Below are 23500 nucleotides of genomic sequence, written 5' to 3'. Positions count from 1 at the left end.
TAATCCATCATTACAGTTTGGTTTAAACACATGGTTTTGAAGATATTAAAAAAAATAAGACGAAGATAATTTGAATATTACACCCTATATTCTGCCTACTTAATATCAAACTCAGCTATGTTTCTGTAACTTCTATGTCACCTTATTTATACTGTTGAGAGTTTTAAAAACCGCTTTTATTAACTTTTTAATTTTAGGAGATCTACCTGTATTTTTCTGTATATATCATGTTTGACACTTATCTTTACCTTCTATGACTTTAATTATTTTTGCATAAAATATATTTTTTCAATGCATAAAGTTGAGATTCAAGTCAAATATTAATTCTTAAAAACAAAAACTAGCTACAAAAAATAAAAAATAAAAGCATCCTGTCATCCTACTTGGGAAAAACAAAAAACAAAAACAAAACCAAAAACAAAAACTAGCATCCTGCTCTTATCAATTAAAACAAGTATTCCTATGTTGACAAATGCACAGTTGCTTTGTTGCCTTAGATTGACCTTCAGATAATTATGCTTTGGACTTTGGGATAATTATGGGCTAATTATGCTTTGGACTTTGGAAAAGATATTTATTCATATTCATGGGAACATATTTCCTGAAAATCATGGCCATGGTCATCTCTTAGACGTCGGTATAGCATAGTTACAGGCGGGCTGTAAATCACTTGCAAGCTTTACCCTAAAACAGTACCTATTGTGATCTCTGCTTAACTTTGGAAAAAGCAACCTAAAACATAAAATTCACAAGCTTTGGCTTAGTAGCATTTTGAGACAAATGGCACAATTTATAGATCAAAAATAATCGTGTAAAAATTAAAAGAGTTAAAGACATCGAACCTCCTTACTGTATCAATCTCTTTCAAGCTCCTCTCAAAAAGCATGTAGGACATATGTGATTTTTCTTCTGATCTGTAGCCCATAAAGTAATTGAAGTTCCAGGAGGCAGCATGTCTATTCCACACTGAGCAGTGAATCTGAGGGCTCAAGGGGTGACGTACCTTCAATTCAACAAATGGCTTCCTAAAGAGTTTATTTTTCAGATATATGAAACATATGATATATGTTTCCTCTACTTTTCTTTCTTTTTTATTAACCCAGAACACAAGAAAAGCAAATTAAGTAGAAACCCCACAACAATAAACATCAAATAATTATTGTAAAAGAGATACATAGGTATTATAATTAAGGGAGTACTAAACTTACAGAACAATGTATTATTTCTTTAAACAATTCACTTTACTTTAGTCAGTTTTATATTTGCTGCTTTTATTAAGAACCTGAGGAATCTGAGAAATTGTACTTTCCGTGCTTGACTTTCCCAGCTTCGTAAAAGAAAAAAATACCATTTATTTTACCTTACTCACTAGATGTTTTGAAATGCCACATTTCTCGATATTTTATGTGTATTTTTGCCCAATCATACATCACAGTTGTAGTTTGTTTCAACATCTGCCAACAGATCAGGTTTTTAATTGTCAAAGAACCTAAGCCATCCTTTTATAGGTGAAAAACTTCACGGCTAGGTAAGCCATTATTTCGAGTTTCCACGTACCTTTGGTTTTTATTTACGGGATGAGTTCGGTTCACAAAAAAGTAACTATTCACAACTTGTAGAGGTAGAGAGTCATAGAGTCATGAAGCAAAGAATTCCAGACAGAAGCAAGCTTTCAAGATATTACAAATCAATCAATTTTAAAATGTTTTGAATGACAACCTCCTTTGAGAATCTGATTAAAAATGATGTTCTCTCGCCCAGAACACTGCACAGGCCCAGTTTTTGTTTTGTTTTGTTTTTTTTTTTTTTTTTTGCATGCGATTCCAAGCATGCCCTGGAAGTCTATTCACGGACCTCAGGTTGTAGAATCTGGGGTAGTGTTCAAGCTCCTCATTGTACAAAGGAACATCGTTCCTCACAGGTGAAATGACTTTCCAAGGTTAAGCTGCTAAAGTCGGAACAAACATAGGTTTCCTGAAACCAGCATTTTTTCTATTACACCCAATATTATAATGATAGTCAACTAGAAAGAACCACTCACAATAATTAGGTCCACTTTACAACTTTAGATTGTATTCCATTATCATAAAGGACAGCTCAGTTCATTATTGCGTGTTTCATTACAAGTGCTAATTGTGTAGAGATCCTGACTCCCTAGTGGGTTTAACAGCCCCTGATACAGACCAGGTGCTCCGTAAATGTCTCCTGAATTTCAAATGAATGGACCTGCTTTGGCAGGATTGTTGGAAATCCGGCTCGAGTGTTGGAAATCCATCTCAACTAATACAGGAGATGAAAGTTACCCTGAAGAAACTAGGCGTTTCAAGATGAAGTCATGTCACAAAGTATTAAATAGGCACAGAGATGTTAGCTTGTGGTTAAGAAAGTCTTCCCTCCATCAGCTTAATTTTTCTTCTTCAGTATATTGATCCCCAAATTGTTAGAGACTGTAGGATGACATGATCCAAATTCATGTCACGCACACTCAGAAATACCATACCCTCTGAACAAATTCAGCAATGTGGGGCTAAGTCCCGGAAAGGTAGCTTTGCCCTGGTATGCAATTTTGGTTGGAAAGTCCATTCTTATACCGAAAAAGTATCATCTTTACTGCAGACTTCACTTGTCTGAATTCTTCCACTCAGACCGAACATAGAGAAATAATGTGTTTATTCTGTGTCTCTACCTCCCTCTCTTCTCTCTCTCTCTCTCATACACACACACACACACACACACACACACACACACACTCACTCACTTTTTTTAATGCTTATTTATTTTTGAGAGAGAAAGAAAGAGAAAGAGAGAGGCATGAGCAGGGGAGGAGCAGAGAATAAGGGAGAGAGAATCCCCAGCAGGCTCTGCATGGTCAGCATGGAGCCCAACATAGGCCTGAACCCATGAAGCATGAGACCGTGACCTGAGCCGAAATCAAGAGTCACATGCTTAACTGACTGAGCCACCCAGGTGCCTCCCACACATATGCATTTAAAGAGCTATGGTATTCGAAATTACTCTGTTGTTCATTTTCCAAATTTACAGCAACTTATTTAAAAATAATCCCACTTTCTGCGAACATACTTCAATGACTTTCTTCATGACTTAACTTTTCTCAGTTATATTCCTACGTTTCATTTCCAATTTCTCCTCTCCTCCCTTTTTATTTTCCCTTCCTGTTTGTCTCACCCCTCTTCCTTTCATAGACTCTCCATCCCTCCCCATAGGGATTCTCCTTCATTCTTTTGCTATCTTGAAGACAAAACACAGGGCTAGTATGAAACAAGATTACCAATTTTGATGTCAACTCTAATGTCCACAGCCAGAATCAGAAATGAAGTTGAATCCTTCAGAAGATCTGGAACAAAACGTGTGAGTGCTAACATTCTTCGGGGAGGGGTGGAAGGAATAAACAGGAAGAAAAGGAAGTCAGCAAAGCAGGTTACTGCTATGGGCACCTGAAGAACTTTGGAACACAATCCCACTGGACAACTCTGGAGACAGTGTAGACTGTCTCAGTATTATCCCAACCAAAGAACAAAGGAACTAGAATATTTATCCGTACCGCTGTCAGTCATTGGTCGAGGCTGCTCCCCAGTGATACAAACTGCTGGCACTTCTGTTTGCCCTTTTGATGAGCCAGGTCCCTTGGCCAGAAAAGCCTTTAGAAAGAGTCTCGGGTGGTTCCAGTTGGAATGTACAGGAATGGTGTGTACAGGTGAGATGTGAGTGAGGCATCAAAAGCACCTTCAACAAAGTATTTCCTCACTACGTTTTTGGAACTTATTTAATATGTAAGTAGAACTTTAATTCCAATACAACCTAGACTTTGATATCTTCTTTTTTTTTTTTAACGTTTATTTATCCTTGAAAGAGAGAGAGAGACAGAGCACAAGCAGGGGAGGGGCAGAGAGAGGGAGGCACAGAATCCGAAGCAGGCTCCAGGCTCCCAGCTGTCAGCACAGAGCCCGACGTGGGGCTAGAACTCGTGAACCCCGAGATCATGACCTGAGCCGAAGTCAGACGCTTAACCCACTGAGCCCCCCAGGCGCCCCGACACCTGACTTCTATATTTACTGTTTCATTGGAGAAATCCCTTGGCCCATCTGTCTGGCTCTAATACACACACTGGTGGAAGGTCCTGAGGTCCATGTGCCTTTTTAGGGGCATAAGTGGCAAGACTCAGAAGGGACATTTCTAGTTTTACCCTGGCCTGAAAACAACATGCGAAGAATGGGCTTTGCAGTTGTGTGGACCTAGTTTTTCAATTTAACTTCAGTTAATGACTGTGGACTCCAGTGCACCTTATTTGCTTTCCTTCCAGCCTCAGTGTCCTCATCTTTTAGGAGATATTAGAGGAACACGCTTGTTTTGAGCACTAACAGACCAAGTAAAGCAGGCAGAGAAACACAATTTTGTGACGCAGTACAAGTTCAACTCTCGGTGGGTACTTCCATCAGCCCCACCCCCGTCCACCCCAAATCATCAGTATTGGATTTTACAATGCGTGGAATTAAAATGGTAGCATTTCCCCACAACTTTTCTTAACTAGAAAAGGCCTAATCTTATTCTCTTTTATTCTATGTGTTCTTATCATCTGAAATATGGATACACGGGGCGAACGTAGCTGGATGCATAGAATGGTCGGTAGAAAATTAGAAAGAACTCATCCAAGTTTTTTTTTTTTATTTGTATGATAATGGCCACGGTTCATCGGTTTCCGTAACACTGCCCTCCTGAACTTCAATTTTTCTAGGTCACTCAAGTGTGTGGTATTTTTTAACTTGAAAAATTGTTGTAGTAAATTGCAACTGAGCCTAGTTTTCTTCTCCAGTAGGACTCTACATTGTTACAGGCCATATTGACTTCATTGCCTTTTTTTTTATAGGAATGCACAGAAACAGACTGCAAGCACAACATTCAACAAGTCTATAGCTTTCGCATTCAGCTGAAGGGTTATAATTGCACAGGGTACATCTGCACTAGACATGATCATGGTCTTGATCATGCCTTCACATCCGAGTAACAATCATATTCCCGATATTCTCTTTTTTTTCTCAATGTCTCTAGTTTCACTAGTTCTGGTTAAGCCTCCTAGGTGGAAACATTTTTACTAAATTTCCTAATCAACTTTGTCCATGAACTTACAATATCAGTGAGATGCATACTTTGCCAACATTTATATGCATTTCCTTAACTTCTTATTTAGGAAGCACATAAACACGGCCTATGTAAAAATAAAGTCTATCTATCTACTACAGTCCATAGCTAATGGGTTATCAGTCAATTTGCCTTTTTTATATCATGAATTGACCAGGTAAATATAGTTTTAAAAATATAGTTTTAAAAGTTTTAAAAATATAGTTTTTAAAAGAATATAGTTTTAAAAGTTAGCAGGAAATGGAAGGTCAGCTACAGTAAGAACAGAAAAACTATAGTAACGTATTGCTTTAAAATAAATGAGATTTACAGGATATCATAAAAGTTTAAAATATATTTAAATGCATCAAAGGGAGACTAGCAACTGAGAAATAAGTGGTATTCCATGATGATAACAGAACAAAGGATCTACTTTCAAACAAACAAACAACAACAAAATATATATATATGTATATATACATATATACATATATATAACAGAGAATGAATTCTTCCTTTCTTTATGGTTAATGATTTTTAGGGAAATATCCACCTTCTTCTTGTTTCTTACAAATAGAGGTTAGAGATCTAAAGATCATTCAGTAGAAAAATGTAAAAGGTAAACTGAATGGATCCATAAAGATCTGCTAATCTATACTCTATACTTTGTAATTGACACCACAGGGTCCAATATGGTGGTCACAAGCCACAGTCACCACCAAGCACGTGTATTGTGGCTAGTTCAAAATCAGATGGTTGCAAGTATAAAATATACCCTGAAATTGAAAGAATTAACTTTATTATTTTTAATGTTTATTTATTTTGAGAGAGAGAGAGAGAGAGAGAGAGCACGGAGGGGAAGGGCAGAGAGAGAGAGAGAGAGAGAGAGGGAAAGAGAGAATCCTAAGCAGGGGCTCGATCTCACGAATTATGAGATCATGACCTGAGGCAAAATCAAGAGTCAGATGCTTACCCAACTGAGCCACCCCAAGTGCCCCAAGAATTAATTTTAAAAAGTCAAATACTCCACTGATAATTTTATGTTGGTTACGTGTTCAAATGATAATATTTTGTATATATTGAATTAAGTAAGATGTATTCAAAGGATTAATTTTATCTTTACTCATTTTTTCATGTGGCTACTAGAAAATTTAAAATCATACATGTGATCTGAATTATACTTCTGTTGGACAGTTGAATTTCACCGTCTTCAAAAGTTACCACGTACGCCACATGAACAAATTAAGTACAGACATATCATGGAGACCTGATGGCAATTTTCCTAAAGTTTTTAAATAATTAAAGAAGGATATTGGGAAACTGTTGGCCAATAGGTACGGATCATTCTTAGGGAATGCCTGTCAGAAGCCTTCTGCATCAGAGCTCTCCTGTGGCTACCATGATGTTGTTTGTTCATGAGAAGTCTTCCAGGGAAGACCGTAGGAATTACAGACAGAGGAGTCTCACTGGGACAGTGGAGACCTTAATAACTGGTGGATACGAGAAGTGTCTGCTCAGGTATGTAACTTAAAGAAAAACTGTCTCAGATATACGATGGGTGACAATCTCATTTAACATTCAACAGTAATGAACACCATCATTTAGCATTTTTGGAAATGAAGAGGGGACATCTCACACACACACACACACACACACACACACAAAGTCTGTGATTTTTACAGAACATTAAATTCTTCATTCACATGAAGGAAAGGCCAAAGCAATGGATAAATACTGAAGTATTTGTATTTGTGTAAGGAAATGAAAGCGGGTGGTCGGGGTGGGGAGGATGTGATGTTTTAAAAGGGTGATACAAACAGGTGCGATCTTAAGCATCACTCTCAAGTGTTAAAAGTCATAATGCTTTTTAGAAAGTAAAAAAGAGTATCCTAAAAATATTTTTCAAATTTTTGTAGCACTGTCGGTCTTTGAGTTCAGTTGGGAGTTCGCTTTTGCTTCTTGCCTTAAAAATAAATAAATAATTAAGGTCTTGCCTAAAGTCTGGCCAGATTTCCTGAGAATACGACTTGTTCTTTCATATTCTGGAATCATTGGTACTAGCTCTCAGTACTTTCTCCAAATAAAACCATAAACTGAACATTTCCCTTTTCTTTTAGGTTTCTCAAAATGTCACTTATCTAAAGGATGGTAATATCTGAAACACTTTCCTTCTCATATCTTATTGTCTTTCTGACCTGAAAACGAATTTCACTGTTAACACTGTGTGCATCAAGAGAGAAGGTCCATGTTAGCATTTCAGAGAGAGATTATATCATTTTATAACATTATGAATATAAAACACGTATTTAGTAATAGTAATAACTACTTTTATCAAAAATTATCCTATGCAATAGGGACTATTCCAGGTTCTTTTGTAAAAAAATCTAACTCTAGGGGCACCTGCGTAGCTCAGTCAGTTAAGCTGCTGCCTCTTTGTTTTGGCTCAGGTCATGATTTCACAGTTCGTGAGTTCGAGCCCTGCACTGGGCTCTGTGCTGACAGCTGGGAGCCTGCTTGGGATTCTCTCTCTGCCCCTCCCCTGCTCTTGCTCAGTCTCTCTATAAATACAGACACTCAAAAAAATTTACAAAAAAAAATTATAATTCTATCTTCACAACACTATTAATCTTATTATTGTCCATTTAAAGATCAACTCAATATTAGAGAGATTAAGTATTATATCCTGGAAGAGGCTGTAAATGAGATTTCAAAATAAGACTCCTACCAATGATTCTATGAAGGACGGCTACTCAGAAGATGTATCCAGGGAGCTTGCTCATTCAGGAACTGGTCCAGTTCTGACATTGTGTTTGAAGCTGCTACTCTACAGAGCTCGGCATAAAGCTTGGAGCCACTATCTGATATCGTAACAACAACCTGTAATTCCTACAGTCTTCACTGGAAGGCTTCTCATGAACAAACAACATCACGGCAGCCACAGGAGAATGCAGGTAGTATTCCCAGGAAATCTGACGGGAGAGGGTTCAATATGGATTTGTCCCCCTGACTCATCTATGAATAAGAACACTCTGTTCCACGCAATGTACACAATGAGCAGGGAACAGGGAAGTTTGAGCAAATTCTCAGACTGAGAGATCTGAAAGGTGATTTTGCAAACAAGACTTTCCATTTGGCCCGAGGACGGTGCAGGTGCTCCCGAGGGTCCCGGGCAGGGCTGGTCGGCTTGAGCACTGGGCTATGCTGATGGCACAGTACATATGAAAACCATTACCTTTGTGGAAAACACACCTCCAGTTATACCAAACGAGGTGATTTAAGTCATTCACTGCCTGGCATAGTTTTACAGTGGTCCTTCTCATCAAAGGGAGATACAGTGTAGACACGAGAAATTTCCACTATCACTCTGAAGCGTCCGTAAGATTACTATGGACCATAGATTACAGCACCATAAGATTCCTATATCAGTAACCGTGAACCTGCTTTCTTTACCCTCAGATATTTCTTTATTTTATTATTTTTTTCACATTTATTCATTTTTGAGAGACACAGAGTGTGAGCAGAGGAGGTGTAGAGAGAGAGGGAGACACAGAACCTGAAGCAGGCTCTGGCTCTGAGCGGTTGGCACAGAGCCTGACGTGGGGCTCGAACTCACAAACCATGAGATCATGACCTGAGCTGAAGTCGGATGCTCAACCACCTGAGCCACCCAGGCATCCCTCCCCTCAGATATTTCTTTTTTTTTTTAATTTTTTTTAACGTTTATTTATTTTTGAGACAGAGAGAGACAGAGCATGAACGGGGGAGGGGCAGAGAGAGAGGGAGACACAGAATCTGAAGCAGGCTCCAGGCTCTGAGCCATCAGCCCAGAGCCCAACACGGGGCTCGAACTCACGGACCGTGAGATCATGACCTGAGCTGAAGTCGGACGCCCAACTGACTGAGCTACCCAGGCATCCCTCCCCTCAGATATTTCTAAGCATAGTCCTCAATTACTTCCATATGGGAAGGGGAGCAAATTTTAAAAAGTATTAGGTTTTTTCTTCCCTTCCATAGCCATTTCTACAAATAATAGAATAAAATATTTTTCCAACTAACACCCTAGCGGTTTATTAACTTTTAAAGCAAAATACATAAACAGCTTTGCTTATAGATTCACGAGTATCATTTTAATGCTCCTTAAAATCATTAAAAGTTTTATTGGCAATTCTGCTTCCATTTTTGACGCTCTTTTAGCTTGTTTTAAATTCCTGATTCAAATCCCAGAGGTTGGAACTTTCTCATTTGCATTAATATACTTTCTTCTTAAACATATAAGAGACTCACTAAATTAATGTGTAAACAGCATTGGGGCACCCAGGGCTCAAGGCAAGAACATAATTACTCTGGAGAGAGAACATTTTCAGAACACATTCTAATTCAAAACAGGTTTACATGCTAATGTGCTAACAGATGACTAGCACCATTTCTAGAACTACTTAATATGTTCAGAGACTAGACTTGTGTTGAAAATAACTCAGACCTGTTAGGGTCTAGATTTGTACAGATCAAAATTATTTTGCAAGGAGATACTAATCAGGATGAAAATGAAATCATGTCTCAAAAATGGGATGTAAAACGTGGATGCATTTTGAGATAATAACAGGGTGTTAACCATCAACTTAACTACTTTTACTAACGTTGAATTTACTAGGATTTTTTCCCCTTTTCTCTGAAGTTGACAATATTGACCTAGAGTACGCTATAATCTTTCAAAACGTGCTATACTTTAAGCATCACCGCACCTCACTCCAAACTTGCACACACAGATACACACAAGATAAAGCCAGTCTTCATATTTAGACACCCATACAAATTCTCCAGAACTCTCAGACTTGCACCTTTTTTTCTGCTGCAGCAAGCCTACCAAAACTGCTCCACATGCATGGTGCCTATGCCCCACACCTTTCCAATCTCTTGATTTCCATATGGACCCACAAGGACCCACAAGGTCCCACAAGGACCCACAAGGACCTGCTTTCTGCCTGGAGACAGTGAATCTGAAAATAAGTCCATATAAATGTGTGAATGGGCATGTAAAGTCCACATATTTCCATGTGTATGAACTTAACAAGTACCATCTGATGATGATATTTTTTTCAGTAATCCTAAATTTTTCTCAATTTTAGCAGTGCATAGGACCCACCTGAACATCATAGTTTAACTGGTATGAAACCACAGTTCTCAACCTTTACGGTATGTAAAAAGTCACTGTAGAGTTACTGTAGGTAAAAAGTGGTCTCGTTAAGTCATAGATGGGCAGGCCCCAACCCTGAAGTTTACCGATTTACCAGATCTGGGACAGGGGCCACCTATTTACGGTCCCAATATGCACTTGGGTTATGCGGCTGCTGCTGGCGAAAAAGGTATGCTTCGAGAACCACCGGTCTTGAGTTAAATTTAAGAGATCTACAGGTAATTACTATTTTATCCAGTATTATGATTAAACCTTTCTAATTGCACATAGAAAGTCCTATAGTGGGCATTTCAGAATCAAGCTGTGTTAAATAGATCTATTGTTGTTCTTAGGGAGAGAAACTTTGTTTTTCTCAAAATATAACACGTATTACACATTCTCCTTAGGGATAATTCTGTTTACCTAATTTCTTAGCCAACTACTGTTTTCTATTTCTGGACAAACTTCTGTACCATGGCCAAAAGAATTTATCTAATCCATACATTTTGTATTTCACAAAAATTCATGTATCCATGTATTTTTAGATACATGAAAAAAAATACACACTAGACTTTCTTCAAAGAGCTCATATATTTTAAATTCATCATGAAATTAATGGCAAATAGATTGAAATTTAAATTTTCAAATCTAGATCATATGGATCGATAATCGCAATACTCAAGGTGGAATATTATGACATTATAATATCAGGGTAACACATAGGGAGCCCTATTTTCAGGATGACCCTTGGTCTCATGGAGAAAAAAAACTGTGGTCTCCTTTGTGAATGAGGGACAAAACCCCACGGTCCCAACATTATAAAATGTGAATCCACTCTGCTCCAGCTATGGGGTGGGCCAAGTACAGGAAATGCATTTACCTTACCATAGAGAAGAGAAAATAATACCAGCTGATCAACAGAATAAAATGCATTTGAGTGTAGCGCTAGATACTTTTGGATGAAGCTCTCTGACCAAGGAATGAAAGCTAATTTGATCAATGTGGTAAAACAGGAGTCAGAATGAGGTTAAGGAAAAAGTAAATGAGACTTTTGAGACCCAGTAATAACACTGAATGAGAGTGCCACAATCTTTGATGATTTCCACATATAAACGGTCTGGGGAAATGAGTTCTCAAGCCCTATTTATTTCTTACAACTTTTTTTTCACATCTTAGAAACTTCATTGTAATTAAACAAAATTCTGAAGAAGAAATACCTTTAATGATTTGTGCACAAACCAGCAGGCAATCTGACCATTTTAGGAGAAAAGTTAAAAAGTATATATATTACAAGTTGTTGAGAGAGTGGAAATGTAAAATGTAAAATCACACATATAAAAGAAAGGGAAGAAGGAATAATATTGAGAAATAAAGATGTAAGTGGAAATTGAACTTATAAAATAAATTGGAAGGAATCAACAATTTACAATAAAGCCTTTAAAAATACCCAATTGGTTAGAGGCAGTGCTTGAGGGACAAATGAAAATAAGTGATGGAAATTTTAATAGCACAAAAAGACAATTTTTATACTGACATCAATTATTTTGAGTAGTATCTCTTATGAGAGATACGAAGAGAAATAAATCACCTCGTAACTACACAATTTGTATACCCAACAATATACTTCGTTTCATACAAAAGAATAAGCTTCATTGAAGCATGTAATCTGTACTGTCATTAATTCAATGGAAAATTTTACTTTCTCTTGACCAGCTGACTCACACATATTTTCATTTTAGAAAAGAGAATTAGACTTGTTTATTCATAGTTCATTCAAATGGATCTGTATTATTAACTCCATGAATTCAACAGACATCAAATTGACATTATATACTATACTAGATATTTCTTTTATAAAGAAACACATAAGCATGTGCCATGGTCTTCAAGAGTTTTGAACCGGGCAAAGGGAATGATATATTTGTACAAATACCTTCAACAAAACTGTATATGGCATTTGAGTGATACTGACTGTAAGGGGCAAGAAGGAGAGAATATATCCTGATGAAATGATCAAGAAATACTTGATGATGGAGATGCTTAACATTTTAGATAGCTGAACATTAAAAGATGGGGGAAAAACATAGTAATACCACTAAAATCTGGACTCTATCCCAAGGAATTTTTATGTTCTTCAAATGTTTCTGCATTTTTCTATTTTCTTTAAACAATGTGTCATTTTTATAAAATGAAGAAACAATAAATCTCATTAAAGCCCATACAGAAATTGAAGGCAGGGCAAACTCTAAAGGGAAAATTAGTAGAAACCGTTAATTCATAAGATTTTAGAAGCAGAGACAGCAAAGTATTATGTTTGGGTAAGAAAACATTAACAAAATATCAAGTCCACAGATGACCTGAAAAGAAAAGGGATGCTTCCAGTTTTAGGCCTGCTGAATTTAGGTGATGCCTGCTAAGGACCAACCCAGAGAGTTTAGGTAAAAACGACACTGAGAAGAGAAGCCAGGGTGGTGTTAGCGGTCAACACAGGTGTGATCATCAGAATCATAGGCTATAATTAACATCGGAGATAAATCCAGATATATCTTAAAGATGGAACACTGGGAAACACTTCCCTAGCTGATTAAATTATGGTTGAAATTAGCTCAAAACCTGACAGACTATCAGTGTTTCTCTACTTTTGTTTTTTGTTTGTTTCCTGGAAGACTAATACGAATGTAATAGCAATCTTAGAAATCTTTTGAATTAGAAGAAGGGAAATATTCCTTTGTCTCCTCCTTTCTTAAAGAACACAAACAGTATTTAACGATGAATTCCTCATGATAGTAAAATAAGCAGTTTGATCTTAGCCCTGGTACAGACTGCTTTGCTGTATAGTTTATGGCTAACGAAAGGGCAGACAGGGTTATCAGCATGATCACGTTTAATTTCCGCACTGCTTAACTAAGCAGACTCCATGGAAATTATGACAGCTCCTTGACATCACGGACACCCACCAACTACTTATTCACTCATTGAAAGGAAATGAGTGCCAGCTGCCAGAAAATGGAAGGACTAAGGTCTAAAACGTATGAAGCACTTCACCTTAAAATGATGATGTATCATCTGAAGTACTCAATCTCAGGCACCTGCTGGTTTTGTTTTATAATTCCTAAAGCAAAATGGGAAGAAAAAGTGGGTTTTGTTGAATGAAAAGATTTTATTTATGCTTGTTGAATTAAACATTTGAGGTCAAAATAACAAAATAAGTTTCGTGCAATAGGGGTACAACACAAAAGTGAAGGTCATATCTATCTGTCTATCATCCATCCATCCGTCATCTCAAAGATTAAACCTATCATGGCCCCAGGTTTAATCAACTAAATCAATGGAATATGGTAATACGACTGATACTTTTCAATCTTCTCAATAACAAACAATAATAATCAAATATGTTTACAGAATTTGATAGTGCGTAATGTGAAAGTCTCTGCTGACTATCAGAAGTTATTTTTATATCACCTAATTCCTTCCAAAAAGTGAAGTTTGATGCCACTAAAAATAACTGACATGAAAATTTCTTGGTGTATTAAATTATGTATGCATAGTTTTTCTGACCTGCTTTGTTCATGTCATTCAGAGTCAAATGACCATTTTCTCACGTTTCCACAAGATTATATAACTTTATGTAAGTATTAGCTCTAATGATAAGGCATACATAAAATATATGACAAAGTTGAGAGGAAGAAGATTTATAATGTGACTCGTCCCAATTATTCTAATTGTCACATTCATATTCATAGGCAGAATAATACTAATTATATTAATAATAATTATACCAAAATGGTAAATGGTTGAATGCCAACAACGCATTTAGCATTTTAGCAAAATCATAACTGCAATCAGATCTGTTTCCAAAAATGTATATATAAATACCAATGCTCTAAGTAAATCAGAGGTTTACATCGAAACTGATCCTAGGGAATAAAACAAGCTGGTGATATCCCTGCTCTACATATTTCACTTTTCTCAAGTCAACTGAAATCTTTATGATTTCATGATAGGTGTTGAACATTAAACCAGATTCTACAGATTTATAACCCCTGAAAGAAGCTAGCTCACCTCTAAGACTTTTTTCAACAGCATCCGTGATACATAATCACCGCCCTCTCCCCGATCAACAGCAGTAAGCAGAGATACCACCGGTGATTTCAAGATTTCTCTTTTATTGAATTAAAATCTGAATTACATCCACCATATTTTGTTCTAAGTTCTTTTGGGGGCTTCAAGTAATAATTGCAAAAATAACACTTAAGCATAATTGTCATCATCCGTCTATTACATTACAATCTTCAAAATATGATAAACTCTCATATCTCTCTTAGTTCTTGGCTCCATATTGAGCATCTGTAGTTGATTTTTTGCCATAACTTGGGTCTGGGGGTCTTACCGTTTAGACTTCTTTTTGTGTATAACTCCTAACTATATTAAGGGCATTAACATAGTTCAGATACCGGGAAACACCACAAGGTGGCTAAAATTTGGCCGTTGGAGTCAAATAGTTATGCCTGATCTAGGACAAGTCACTTAACCTCTAAGACCATATCCTCATGGGTGAAGTGGAAATAAAATAATAATTAATAGTGCTACTAATGATTAATGTTAATAATAATTATAATGATAATGATAATACCATCTACCTGAGAGTGTTGGGGTATGGAACAAATACAACAATACATAACCCACTCACCAAAGTCCCTAACCATATAGCAAGATGAAAATAAACATAGAAATAGGACAGGGTCCCTCTCTCCATGAAGCTTTCACATTAGAAAGGAGATAAAACAATCACGAGTAATAATGTAAAGTAGGATTTATGTATTGGAAAGAAGATACAGCAGCATTGAAAAATTTATATACTTTGCTAAATTAGATTTTCTTACGCATTTCTCTAAGTGCAGGGGCCCCAGGCTTGCATTCGCACCAACAGTGACACTGTCATTCTATTTGCTCATACTTTTAATGCATTTGGAAACTGAAGACAGTGACAAGATTATGTTGTCATCTGAGAAAGACTAAGGATATAGGGCATGGGGTTCTAAACGACTTCCAAGTTAGGATCATTCTTGTGATGTTTAATATTACTTTATCTCTTTCCTAATATTGTACAATCTTTGGCATTTCAAACTGGAAAACGTTCACTCTCCACTCTCTCCTCCATATGATTCGGAACATAATAAGAATCCTGACAGAAGTAATTCTTTATAGATGCCCTGTAACACTTTTTCACCTCGGGAAATACCCTGTTCGTGTATTGAGAAATTCTTAATTTCTTGCAACTTTAACTAATAGAGAGGGCAATATGCTGATGTAATATTTACCGCTGGTAGGACAAAAGCTTTGAAAGGGTAACTTGTCAAATACAGTGAAAATAAGAGATCCCTATAATTAATCTCCTTTTGAATCAAGTTAACTTTTTTTCTGGAAACACAAACTGGAGATAATAGAAAGTCGTGGTGTAAAAAAAATAGAAGCACTGTCTCCTTGTGTTCTTTAGTTTGATGCCTTTATGTCCCTTCTTTCGCTCTGGTGACCTCGTTGCCACAATAGGTGCTATTGATCACCTACACAGGCTTTAAACCACCTCCTTCCTCGACACACCTAATCTAGGGTCTCCTTACTTTTTTCTCCTTTTCAAAATTTAAATTCAAGTTTGTTAACATACAGTATAGTATGGGTTTCAGGAGTAGAACCCAGTGTTTCGTCACTTACATACAACATTCAGTGCTCGTCCCAACCAGTGCCCTCCTTAATGCCCATCACCCATTTAGACCATCCCCCACCCGCCTCCCCTCCAGCAACCCTCCATTTGTTTTCTGTATTTAAGAGTCTCTTATGGTTTGCCTCCCTCTGTTTTAATCTTATTTTTCCTTCCCTTCCGCTGTGCTCATCTATTGTGTTTCTTAAATTCCACATATAAGTGAAATCATATGCTATCTGTCTTTCTCTGACTGACTTATTTCACGTAGCATAATACACAGACGTTGGCGAGGATGTGGAGAAAGGGGGACCCTTCTGCACTGCTGGTGGGAATGCAAACTGGTGCAGCCACTATGGAAGACAGTGTGGAGATTCCTCAAAAACTGAAAAATGGGAACTACCCTCTGACCCAGCAATTGCACTGCTAGGTATTTATCCAAAGAATACAACAATGCTGATTCAAAAGGGCACATGCACCCCAATGTTTATAGCAGCGCTATCGACAATAGCCAAAGTATGGAAAGAGCCCAAATGTCCATCGACTGGTGAATGGATAAAGATATGGTGTGTGTGTGTGTGTGTGTGTGTGTGTGTGTGTGTGTGTAATGGAATATTACTTGGCAATCAAAAAGAATGAAATCTTGCCATTTGCAACAACATGGATGGAAATAGAGCTTATTATGCTAAGTGAAGTAAGTCAGTCAGAGACAGACAAATATCATATGGTTTCTTCCTTCTTTAACATCTTTCCAGGGAGATAGCCAAAGACTCATCCTTTGGATCTTAGCTCTTTTGCCTCCATAACCACATATAATCTTAGATTCCACTGTGCAAATTAATATAAACATTTTTTTGCCTCAAATACAATTTCCATGTTGTGTATCTGACATATGCCGTACCTATTACTTCAAATTCGTTATTTCCTCTCAACTCTGAACAGTTTTGATGCCATTATCTCCATCCTCCCCAAATAAAACATTTCTCTTCACCTCCAAGTTTCTGCTGATTTTTAGTTTGAATGGTTTGCATATCTATCTTGGCTTTTTTTTTCCATCTTGGCTCTATCTTTAAAATTATAGTCACCACTCCACTGGCTACAATGCTAGCCCATTTAATCCTTCAACCTTGGAATTTTGTCCGTGTAAGGGATGAGATACATATGGAGGCAACAGCATTTTCCGGATTTTCTACTGGCATTCACATGATTTCCTATGTGTACAGGTACTTTTCCTTAAGTATTTGGGTATATTTCCATTTTGTTTCTTTGTACCAGTATCCTGCTGTTTTATTTACTGTCTTTATCCTCTGTTTTTATAGCTTACAGAGCTAGCCACCCTTCACTGCTCTCTTGAACAGAAATCTGCTAATTATTCTTGCAGACTTACTTTCCCATTTAAACCCTAAAATAAGTGTCTTCCTCAAAATCCCTATTGATTTACTTTTTATTTCAGATGAATTCAAGTATGGATTCATATAAGAGTTGGCATCTTTATACTGAGCCTTCCTATTTGCGACCGTAAGATTAATTGCAGATAAAGAGTGGTAAACAATTACATTTTTTTCTCAGATTATTATTAGCAGAATTTTAAGGATCGCTGTATTTTCCAATTCTCCTTAAATGCATAGGTGACGGAATAACCACTGTAACTGTTGGCACAGAAGTCACAGAAATGCTTTATATGTTTAAGCCAAAATGTATTCTTTTCATATACGTGACTTATCTGTTGTGTGACATTACAAGGTCTCAGAAAAGAGTTGCACCTACTTCCTGAGCTGCAACTGGCATTTAAAGAGGACCCATGTCATTCTCAGCCAAGACTGGACAAAGAATACAAGTGTCACTGTGCGTTTATATAAATGCAACCTGTGTCTAACATTGGCATATCTGGGAAATCAGGGGGAGAGATATAAAAAAGGAAACAATGAGAAAATTCATTTATATCTTAAACAGTGGTTAAATAATTCGGGCAGGTAAATTTTAGTTTCTTAGAGAGTTGAATTATGCTCATCGGCATTACAGCATCCCATGAAAGGGTTCAATATTCAAATTGTTCTAAATGTGAAATCCTACCAAAAATAAATAAATACAAAATCCTAGAACACTATTCAGATGTTGAAGAATCAGTGTACCCCTATGAACTGCCTATGAACTGTGTGCAAAAGGCTGGCTTAGTACAATATATAGCCCTAAAGATCAACCCAACATTTGCTGACCAGATACTACATGTCAACTACCAAGCTAGGTTTTGAAAATGCAGAAATTAATGAGGAAATGTGCATCATGTTTTCTTTTGGGGCCCACTGTATGTGGTAAAGATATATAGTCGTGATACAATGTAGCAATACAACAATAGAAGTGTGGAAAAGGTACTAAATACAGAAGGCATACATATACATACATCTAAATGCAAATATGAACAAGATACTTATAAACAAGTATTTTAGGGCTGGTAACTTTTGTCATCATCTTTTAATATCCCGACTGCATGTGCAACAAGATGGAAAAAAAAAAAAAAAAAAAAAAAACCTTGGAAATAAAAGTCGTGCTTTGTGAAGTCAATCGGTTATATAACTATTTTCTAACTTGAGCACTAAGGAGAACAAGAGTTAAGATTAAACATACTTTTAAGTGGCAATACAATTTTGTCAAAATGCAAATCACATATTTATAGTATGTGAGTTCTAATAAAAAGAAAATGCCCACATTTCTGTTACTGAACACGGCCAGGTAATCACGGGTGCCCTAGAATTAGCAAGCATTTCCTTCCACCTCAAAATGGACTATATGGAGTGGTGCTAATGTATAGTTGAGAATCACTTGGACATTTAAATACCGCTTTAATGGAAGTTGTGTGGGAGAAATAAACGTGTCTGGGATGCAGGCTTACAAAGAGAAAATGCTCTTAAAGATAAATGTTAGACCCCTTAAGTGTGATTAAGGTCATTTTATTCCCCAGGGGAAACATGTTTCTGAAAGCATAATGGAAATTAATGGAAAATATAAATCATCATTTTACACATGGTTTTACAGAACATCAATAGTACAGAACACCATAGCAGTAAATAATTGTTCGATTAATTCATTCACAAAATTATTTAGTGTCTATTAGATTCTAGGCATAATTGTAACACTAGTAATTCGGCGGTAAATAAAACTAGTATCTAGCTATTTCATAATTAATTTTTTTTAATATTTACTTTTGAGAGAGAGAGAGACAGAGCATGAGCAGGGGAGGGTCAGAGAAAGAGGGAGACAAAGAATCTGAAGCAGGCTCCAGGCTCCGAGCTGTCAGCACAGAGCCCAACGCAGGGCTCGAACCCATGAACCGCGAGATCATGACCTGAGCCGAAGTCGGACGCTTCACGGACTGAGCCACCCAGAGCCCCTGTATCTCGCTATTTCAATCTAAATTTTGTGTGGGAGGGCTCAGATAACAATCAATAAGTTGATAATAAGCCAGTGTTGTGAGAGCTATAGAAAACATTAAAACATTGTAAGAGGGAGAAGGATCCTGGAGTGGCAAAAGGGGAAGTTCACATTTTCATATGTAAGGATGACATTGGAAATGGCTTGAATTGAGGGAATATTTGAGGAGATTAGAAAAGAGAGAAGCAGGAAGGTAGACGGATGGTTCAAAGCAGAATAAAGAACAAGTCTGAGGTAGAACATGCCTATCAACAGGGAGAACGGTGGACAATGAGATCAAAGAGAAAATAGGGAGCCAGACCATTTGGGAACACCGGCAGCCATCCTAAGACCTATGGCTTTTATTCTGAATGAGCCACTAAACAACTGTAGGATTTCAACTACAGTTGTTTAAGTAATAATAGGACTTATTAATAGGATTTATTATTGAAAGATCATTCTAGCTAATACATTGAGCACAGATTATCAGAGGGGAGCAAGGATGGAAACAGAGAGGAAAGTTAGCAAGTTGTTGCAATAATTTGCATGGAAGATGATGAGAGCCAGCCAACGTGGTAGTGTCGGAGCGGTATTAAGTAATTCGCTGGACATTTGAAGGGAGAGATAATGGGATTCGTTGATGGTGATATGTGACACGTTAGAGGAAGTAAGGAGCCAAGGAGGCTTCTAAGGTTTTAGATCAAAGCTAGAAGATTGGAATTGTCAATAACTGCATTAGGGAACTGCTAAGGAAGATTTTGGGGGATTGGAAGAATTTCTCTTTGTAGCACATTCCTTTTGAGAATTATAATCACGAAATGGAGACGATGCCACTTGCATTAGAAACTGTGGAGCTCAGGAAAGAGTTCTTGGTAAAGGTATATATTTTGTCCTCAGAGTAATGATAGTATTGATAGCCATGATCCTGAATGAGATCTTCCATAGAAGGAACCAGATAGGGGAGAGTCTGAGGATGGAATTCTGGGGCACTCCAGTATTTGGAGACAGAGAAGTTATCTGTGCCTTCACTGTGAAGACAGAGACACGGATGAGGAAGGGGATGAAGAACTGGACAGGCCAGGGGTTCCAGAAGCCACGTGAAAGTATTCTAGGAAACAGAGTAGCAAATGTGTCAAATATTGCTGATAGATCAATACAAGAGCAATGCAAATTGATGATTGGGTTTAGTGACATGAAAATCATTGGTTGATTTTATCACAGTCTTGATAAGATCTATTTGGATAGATTGGTGGGGGCAACAGCTAAAGTGGTGATGTCCAAAAATAACTGGAGGAGAGTCAGATAGACAGTATAAATAACTCCCCAGGAGTGTTGCCCTAAAGTGGCGCAGAGAAAAAGGCAGGAACTCAAACTCAAGTTTTCTGTCAAGTCAATGGGGCGCTGTTTTTCTTCTTCTGGTGTATTTGAAAGGAGAAATGATAACATGCTAGTATGGCTGTGGAAATGATAGAGGAGAAAGGCATAATTGGAGAACTAGGAGAGAGAAGAGGCAATTGCTGTACTGATGTTTTGAGGAGGTGAGCATGATGGGACCTGGCGCTAAGGGCCCATTTAAAATTAATGGCCATGAAACACAAGGAGACTAGTCATCAAAGGTGTGTCTTTCTCTCCAGTCCGGCTAAGTTGCCTGCGTGAAGGACAAGATTGGGCAGAGATTGAATTCAATCTGAGTAGAGGTTTATCCAGGTGAGTGTGGCAAGGAGGGGACACACCCAAGGCCAGCAGTGTGTGAGTGAGGGACAGCAAATGATCATGACTTTCGATGGCTGCAGTGTCTTCCAGAAATCAGAGCCCAAAGATTCACAGGAGTAGAGGGGATTTTTTTCCCCTGGCTATGATTTTTGCAATTTTGTAAGTGAATAATATTTCATAATTACTGCTACACTATTTATTATTTTATTCAACCACGACTAATAAATAATAGCAATGTGAAATTACCATAATAGCATGTTTCCTCAACACTTATCCATAAGTAGATATATTTTAAAACTTTATTTATATCCCAATTAAAAAGCAATGTTCCTAGAAATGTCATTTTCGGAGTCAAAAATAGTTAGGTTTAGTTTTTAATTGTAAAATAATGTCTTTCAATTATTTGTGAGTTAGAATATGAATTATAAAATGCAAAGACAAAGGGTTAATGGAACAGCACATGGGTATCCATAAAAGCACCAAGAAAAAGTAAAAACTGAATTGTAAAATATATGTAACAAAATAATTAAGATGTATAATTAAGGCTCATGGTTCTGCAAAATGTATTCAGTTTTTTTTTTAATGGTCATTATGTACTATCATGCATTTATTTCATTTCGAAAGCTAACATTGAGATCATTTTCAGCGGATATGCAACCACAGGCTACATGCTCATGAATAGTGCAACAGACATTCCTTTATAATAGGAGACACTAAATAATCCTTAAATTCTTATCCAAATCTATGATTCTAGGATTATGATTTACTTCCAATGCCACGCCTTTTGTGAGGTTCCATCCAGAATGTTTTGAGAGTTCCTTAATGAGAATAAAGCACTTTTCTGCTACAGTAACATTGTTTCCAACTCTCTGCAAAGGAAGGTAGGTCTCGTTTCATGGTCATGTTTGAAAAAGTCTTTGATGGTTAGCATGAATGCATTCAACCCCAACCTTTACTGACTGCTGCTTGCCAATCTATTCACTAGACTGGGTTGAGTCGGGTTGAGAATAATAGTTGACTTTTTGGAACATTTTCATCAGGATGGACAGAGTGCCAAGTTTCCTTTGCATTGTTTCATTTAATCCTTGTGGCACCTTTATGAGACATGCCATTTTAATAAGCATATTACAGATGAGGAAATAGAGGCATAAAGAGGTTAAGTCACTCACCCAAGGTCACACAAGCAGGTAAACGATACAGCTCATATTCAGATCCACCCTGACCAGCCCCTAACCCACTACTTTATAGTGATGAATAGGACCATTATGGCTCATATTAGCCCCCTCATCCATTTCTTTCTCTCTCTCTCTCTCTCTCTCTCTCTCTCTCTCTCTGATTGAACGTGGCCAAAAATTGTTTGAAAGAGCTCTTTTGGGGTTAGAACGACAGCCACATTTATAAAAAGTGATGGTGTTTATAGCTTAGCCTCATCATCTCAGCGTCTACATACTCTTTTTTTAATCACGATGCTTCTGATTGCTGATTATTCGCTTTTCTGCCTGTTGCTGTTTCCTCTCATTATTACACAGCCTGCTGCACAGCCAGGCATTGTGCTCCTGTGTGCCCTTGTAGCACTTCAGCCCGATGTAACTTGTCGTAAAGCAGGTGGCTGCTCTTACCATCTTATATGTCACTGCAACGTCTAAGATTCTACAGGACACGGTTACATTCTACTTATAATTACCTAAAATATGCGTGGATACAGGCCGAGTACGTGAATATCCAGCAGAATGATTCTATAGACTGTTCTGGCACACGATGCTACATCGGTACGTGATCTCAAGGAGTTGAAGAGTTGCCCGACTGCTACTTGATTTACCCACAACTGCCATAAATTTTAGATAATCCAATGCAAACTCTCAGTGCTGCAATGCCAATGAAATGGTTTTTCAAAAATGTATCTGTGATAGTAAATTTGCTTTGTACAAAGGCTTCAGCAACTACCAATCACACCTGAACAAGTTCAAGCACGACATAAATCAATATCCTGTAGAGCAGCGAAGATCAACTATACCCGAAGAAGAGTTGTTGAACCAGATTGTAGCCAGAGGTAAGTCCAGAAACAAACTTTTGTATGTGTATATGAAATTAATGTGCTCGCTTCGGCAGCACATATACTGAAATTAATAAAACATTTTATCAAGTGGCATGAAAGGAATGGTAAATATATAGTTGACCTTGAACAACACAAGGGGCAGAGGCACTGATTTCCTCCCTCCCCCCTTTCCCCACCCTGCGCAGTCAAAAATCCATGTGTAACTTTTCGCATAGCCTACTGTCGACTGGAAGCCATACCAGTAACATAAGCAGTCAGTTACCGCATGCTTTGTATGTTATATGGATTATATACTATATGCTTAATATGGTAAACT

At 37.4% G+C, this 23500-nt stretch overlaps 1 protein-coding gene across 1 annotated transcript in view; it reads right to left on the bottom strand.

Moving 5' to 3' along the window:
• The window catches only part of CNTNAP2 (contactin associated protein 2), a 1960721-nt gene that overhangs the window by 1512221 nt on the left and 425000 nt on the right, over nt 1-23500 (bottom strand). The window lies entirely within an intron of this gene.

Source organism: Panthera tigris, chromosome A2 (assembly GCF_018350195.1).
Source record: "Panthera tigris isolate Pti1 chromosome A2, P.tigris_Pti1_mat1.1, whole genome shotgun sequence".
In the NCBI taxonomy this organism is placed as follows: Eukaryota; Metazoa; Chordata; class Mammalia; order Carnivora; family Felidae; genus Panthera; species Panthera tigris.
The sequence above is the reverse complement of the archived record's forward strand: the minus strand, read 5'-3'. Positions and strand labels throughout refer to the sequence as shown.